Source organism: Sesamum indicum, linkage group LG4, assembly GCF_000512975.1.
Source record: "Sesamum indicum cultivar Zhongzhi No. 13 linkage group LG4, S_indicum_v1.0, whole genome shotgun sequence".
Taxonomy (NCBI): Eukaryota; Viridiplantae; Streptophyta; class Magnoliopsida; order Lamiales; family Pedaliaceae; genus Sesamum; species Sesamum indicum.
This window is the reverse complement of record NC_026148.1, coordinates 15065299-15072270: the sequence shown is the minus strand read 5'-3', so window position 1 is coordinate 15072270 and position 6972 is coordinate 15065299. Positions and strand designations below refer to the sequence as shown.

The following is a 6972-nucleotide window of genomic DNA, read 5'->3' as shown; positions in this document are numbered from 1 at the left end:
AAATAAGGGTTTCTAGAACTCCAACCCAATTACACCATTATTAATTAACCCAACGCTCCTTGCTTTATCTCAATATTATAAAACCAGCCACCCAACTGTCTCCTGTATGCCCATCACATGACTTTTCTATTCCATTCAATGAGATTTTTGAATTTCATGTCACTCCATAATCTAGAAATTTTGTCCCACGCATACACCCTTGAAACAAAACAAAAATAAATCTACAAGTATTTACTTATTATTATTATTTTTAAAATATTGAATCTGATATGGCAAAAATTATAAAATTACTCAAATACCCCTACAAGTTAAGAAACACTTATATAGGATAGAAGATTCGTGTCTTTTTTTATTCAGAGTGGGACTACACAATCCAACCCACCACATAACCCATAATTCCAATCCTTGATTGTTGGACAAGTGACACAATCCAAAAACGCCTAATGTATGTTACTATCGGCTAAACTTATTAATAATGTTTCATTTCCATTTTACGTGTATTATTTTGAAATATACACTTACTTATCTATTTTCTCTATATTACTTATAAATTACTTCACTAATTTGGTTGTTGGGGTGCTTTAATTGGAGAAGAACCCAACACCTTGACATAGTGTTGGTTTTAGGTCGATGTCTATAAAAATTGACTGGCCCAAAAAGGCTCAAACAACCCAAAATGAAAAAAGAAACTAAGAAAGCCCAAAGAAATACAATGCGTAAGATAAACAAGCTGGGAAGCCAATTCGAGTAAGGACCCAAGCAATGGGTGGCCCTAAGGGATTTAGGTGATGAATCCACATAAGACTATCTATTCATGTTACCAAGAGATCTATTTGAATGGATTAGTTCCACAAGTTGGAGGCTTCCTTATCCGCGTGCTCACAATAAAGGAGCACTTCCAGCAGAGGGATGCCCCCAACAAAATCTTGGAAGGTGGAAGATCCTACAACCTTACTTGAAGACTATCGATGTACATAAAATTTAGTTTCCACAACCAAAAGATGTGGCAACGAAAGAGGATGATTTTGAAGGTATTTTTATCCAAAAAAAAAAAGAAATTGTGGCCCATCCACATTGACTTTAGTCCTACTTATAAAAAGAACCATCTAAACTCGAAATATTCACTTTGAATATCAGTGTTAACCTCACTCATTTTTCTATTTTGTTAATTTTTATTATTTTACTAAAAGTTTTATATAGGCCCCACAATATTAAATGCAGAGGAAATAAAAAAATAATTTAAACAATATAGTTTGCTATCTAATCCCACATTCCGTAGCTACAACGATGTGGATCTCAGGCATTATTCAAGTAGCTAATTTGAATGTCCTCAATGATGATCCCCATCCTTGCTGGCAACGTCTAACACATACCCATCTTCATCGACAAACTGAGAGGGTTTCGTTTCTTTGTCCACCACAAGAAGACGCGTGTTCTCCCTCTAAAATCAGTCTACACCATGGAGATAGAATCTCCTCCATCTATGATTTTTGGAGAAGAAGGCTTGGACATGAGTCAAGAAAATCTTTTCTTGATGGAAAATAAAATAAAGTCCTGGAGATGACTTTTAGGAACTGGTGTATAATTTTTTAGGCTTCTTAACTCATCATGGCCATCATCGTGTCGAGGAGGCCGATGCAGTTCTTTATGGCTGAGTTTGATTGTGGCGGTGGCGATGGTGATGTGAAGGTTCGGTTGGAGACGTGGGCCTCAGAACTAAGACTGAATACTCGATCCTTGTTCTTGCCCTTGACTGCAATTATTTGTATCTGCTGCTCGATCATCACCATTGAAGCCTCCAATTCAGAGGGGTATAGTGGTCATCGGCGATAGGCTGATGATCCTCCACCAGTTTTTGAAACGTCTCTTGCAAAACAAACAAAATAATTAGCACTTTTAACCAAAAAATAATTTTTTTAAAAAAAATAATATTAGTAATATGTACTTACTGCCAGAGGACTAAAAGTAAGCAATTTCGTAAGTTACTGGACCTAAATAAAAATGGACATAGTTATCGGACTAAAATTAAAATTAAGCATATTTAGCGGACTAAAACAATACTTTTCCCTGAATAATCATATCATCGTGAAGAATCATTTTTAAGTTCATTAACATAATTTAAATAACTTAAGAGGTAATCAAGTTCTCAAATCATAAGAAAGAAAACATAACAAGTCATTGACGTATGAATCGATCAATAAGAAAAATGTTGAGCAATCCATGGCTGTGTCTTTTCCTCTTCCAAAAGTTGTATTCCTATATTAAAGTTCCCTAAAATTGGTAGAAAAAGGAAACTCATCCTAATTAAACTCAAACTCTACATTTATCCGTTCCTTTCCAAAAATCTAATTAAATTACAAAATCAATAATCCATCCGACGTGCAATTCCAATCCTAGCTTCTCATCAGCACGCTCACCGAATAACCTGTGGGCACGAGTTAAGTCGTATGCACTGTTCTGGACCGATCTTTTGATAACTTATAGGCATGCACGCTTTATTCAAACTGCACTTGTTTGGATTTTCCACAAGTCTTTTAAGCTTTCTTTTTGCATAAAAAAATATAGTCTTTTTCTTCCAAACTCTTCTTCAAAACACCTTAAAAATTTCATAAAGATTAACCAAATAAACCACATAATATTCCAGTAATGAATATCTTTGCAAGTTGCATAATTGTTCATTGATGTGTATTCCCATGCACTCAGTGCAAAATCTGCTCCTGCCCAGCCACCATGCTAATTATCCCAACCATCAGATGATCAAAACAATTGGCACCCCTTGTAATGGGAGAGAAGAGGGAGTTGTACTATATATATTTTCAAATACTAAAATAAAAGAAAAAAAACGATCAACCTGTTTTATAAAATTGTAAATGAGTAAATTATTTTCTTATGAAAAAAAAAATAGCAACATTACCTTTCTGTATTTTTAAATATACAACTTATCTCCCTATGTTTTTAAAAATGAAACAATTTCATTTTAAAAACACGAGGCGGTAAATTACTATTATTATTTCATAAAAGGATAATTTATTCACTTACAATATTATAGGGAGGTAAATTGCATTAAACCGATAAAAAAAAACTGAAGTTTCTCCCTATTACTACGTTATTTGGTATGAATTTTATTATTTTAAGCAGTTGAACATGGATTATATGGCAAATTTTGATAGATTTCATGGGTTTCTTCAAAGAAAACAAGAACAGAAGCAGAAAGGGGAAGACAAAAATAAAAATAATATAAGGGGGGGCATTCCGAGAATTGAACTCGGGACCTCTCGCACCCTAAGCGAGAATCATACCACTAGACCAAATGCCCTCTGTTGTTCCATTCCTAATGAATGAAAGATGTTCAGTGGACGAATTGCTTTCATCAGTGTTTGATTTTGATTCTTCAAAGTTCCCCACCATAACCCCAAAAATTCCAAAATTAGTTACTATTAGGGGTCTCAATGGGTAGAATAAGACCCTACTTAAATTTATAGAATAACTCTCAGACCCAAATTCAAACTTAATGAATATTATTAGACCCGTACCTAGATCCAAACTCCTTTAAAAAAAAATATAAATTGGGCCTGGGTTGGGTCTCTATCCATTAATACTCATGGGTCTATGTATTCAATTTGGACCCATAAAATATATTTATTTTTCTTTGCTATTCAATTGGATTATTATTTATCGAGTTATATAACTTTAAGTGAACAAATTTAAAAAACTTAAGACATCATAACATTATTTGTCATGTAATATTTTCATAAGATTTATTTTGTAAATGGTATACTAAATTATATATTATTTAAAAAATTCTATAAAAAAATTATTTCTTAATTGGTCTCAATAATTTTGAATTTATTGATAAATTATTAGGGATATTAAAATTCGGTTAACCGATCGAAATTTGATTGAACCGAGTGTTCGATTCGTACTGAAAATTGAACCAAAAGTTCAGTTCGATTTTTAATTATTTTTTTAGAAAAAAAATTGATACAATCAGTCGGTATGATTCAGTTAGATAGGTTAACTATACAGATCGAATAACCGAAATTATAAAATATATTTATACATTATATTATAATTTTATAAAATATATATTAATAAATTGTATTTATAATTTATAATATATATTATATGATAATAATATAATTTAACTTTTACTTATTTTAAATGTAAAATATAAAAATAAAAAAATATTAAATTAATTAACTCGCAGATTGTTTTTTCCTTATGAATTCGGTATTTTGGTTATTAACCGAACCGAATCTATTAGTTTGGTTCGATCTTTTGTACGCCAAAATTTTTGGTTAATCAAAAAAGCTGTTTGGTTCGGTTCGATTAAATGAATTGAACACCCCTATAAATTATGGGTAAAAATAAAAAAAAATAATTTAATTAGTATGATTTGCAAAAAAAAAAAAAAAGAAAAACATGTCTGGGTCTAAATGGGTCTAGAGACCGTTGATCAAATTTAGTATAATCTGGACCATTGATCTTGTTAATTAAATTGAAGCTGTAGATTCAGTCAGATCCAACGGCTATTAATAAGGATATATATGTAATTTTATAATTAAAAATAAAAAAAATAAAGTATCTAAAAGTAACGTGTGAATGGTACGAAACCTCGAGGTGCGTATTTGCTTTATTATGAAAAACATAAGGGGATAATTTGCTATTTTTTTTTTCATATAGGAGTAATTTGCTCATTTCGTATAACACACAGAGGTAATGTGCATTTAACCCCTTAATAAAATATAGTTTATACTTATAATTATACATGAAAATGGCAAATATATATCTTCGTAATTTTTACTTTTAAAAAGCTAAAATCTCTCAGATATAAATAAGACACAAATTAAAAAAATAAAAAAAAAATTCATTTCTCATAGAAAGTTTTGATCATATTATTTTCTAATATTATAATTAAAAAATATTTTTAACAAAATAAGTCCAACAAATTCAATTCCTCATATTAGGGCCCGGAACCGGTTCGGGTCTACAAAAATTGTTGACGGGTCGGGTTCAGAATTCTGACAAGATTCAACATATAATCCCTAGTGGGACGTTTGCTACATCATCATCATTTTTGTCATATGTTCTATTTGCAATATTTTATGATATCACATGACATGTTTGAGTGCTCCCCCACTTCTTAATTTGTCCTTTGCACGTTGGCCTTTTTTAGCAGTTTCAAATGATGTAATATTCTTACAAATTAAATTAAAATAAATTACAACTACCTTTCTTTAGATTTGGTATAATTACGAATACTTTCTTATTGTTTGAAAAATTATCAACACTCTCTTGATTTTAACAATCGCCTAACAATTAACCCAATCCGTTAGGACCAAAATGCCCTTGTGGATTAAAAATTATATTTTTTATTTATTTTTAAAAAATATTTTTTTTGGATTTTAATTTTTCCATCCATCTCGTTTGATTTTTTTATAAGTTTTTAATTTTAAAAAAAACAAAATAGTAAGGGCAAAATTGATAATTTCGTACCTTTATCCAAAAATTACATAATTTAATCAAACATTAAGAAAAATATTATAATTTTTTAAATAATAAAAAAATATTCATAAATATATCCAACTTTACTGAAGATCGTTGTAATTTACACATTAAATTATGAGAGGGAAGTTTGGTCACTTACCACTTTAGCCTAACACCTCCAACTTTGATATCCTCTTTCTTGATAAGTTAACATCATCACATGGACTCATCAATCAATATATATAGATAGCATTATACCATATATACATATATATATATATATATATAAGATCCCTACCAAATTGAATTTATTCATAAAATATGAATCGATGTTGAGTACAAAATTCATCTGAGTAATTAACGATCGAAAGGTTAAAAATAATATTGATTCGCTTCAGAATAATTAAAAACTTTTGTTTCGACTGAACGTGGAGTTATAAACATTGGAGGAATGTTGTAAAATATTACGTAATATTTCACTATTACTTGTAAATATAAAATCAAGTCTCCAGGCATTATAAATTAAGCGTATATTAAATAGATACAGAATAATAAACTCCATGTTTTTAATAAAAGTATATTAATAGTATTTAAGTAAAAAAATAATTATTTATGAGTAGATAAGTGCATGCAAACATTGAAGTTGGTATGAATTATGGCATTTAGTTAGTTAGCAAATTAATAATAATAATTGCTTCCTTAATTGACAAGGTTGAATCTTTGGGACCCAATTCTAGAATGTTGGACCACATTGTTTACTAGGTTCCATTTTCTTTTTCTTTTCTTGGTGTGACAAAGTATATATATTCTAAAAGAATTGTTAGATTTTTATTATTTCATGTTCATATTAAGTGTGTGTTGAAAACTTAGTGATAAGATCTAGAAATAGTTGGAAAGTCACAACGCTACTGATCCAAGTCGAGGTAAGTGATTATTTAACAAGTTAAGTCAGCATATTTAGAGTACGTGATTCTTGATTTGGATGGTGCATTGACCTGCAAAACAAATCGTTAAGTCTGCTGAGACGATCCTTAACTAAAACCTTTCGATGATTAAGTCGGTTCACTTGAAGTTATATCGGGATTCGTAAAGCTGCTCTCGGTCGTGCGTACATGTGTTAAGGAGTCCTCAGTACTTATAAGGTTTTTTATGTGTTAGAGTGCGTACACATCCTCGTGTCTTTCAACCCATCATCAGATGAATCAGGAATCAAAAAGTGACCAGGTCAGGCCCGATTCGGATTAAAAAACACGTAGATTCTTCACCTATTATATAAATTTGTTATAATTATAAATACCTTCTCATAATTTGAAAAATTATAAATACTTCTCTGAAATTGACGGCTGCCCAATAAATGATAATTTATCCTTTAAAAATATACTACAGAAAGTTGCAGGTTGAATTGCAGAAAAAAAGTTGAACAATTACTTTAGAAAGTAGTTAACTTTTTTAAGAAGGGATGAAAGAAGAATATACACTCCCTTT

General features: G+C 30.3%; 1 non-coding gene across 1 annotated transcript; it reads right to left on the bottom strand.

Moving 5' to 3' along the window:
* Positions 3245 to 3316, bottom strand: TRNAP-AGG. Its single transcript has one exon. It is a non-coding gene; the product is annotated as a tRNA-Pro (tRNA).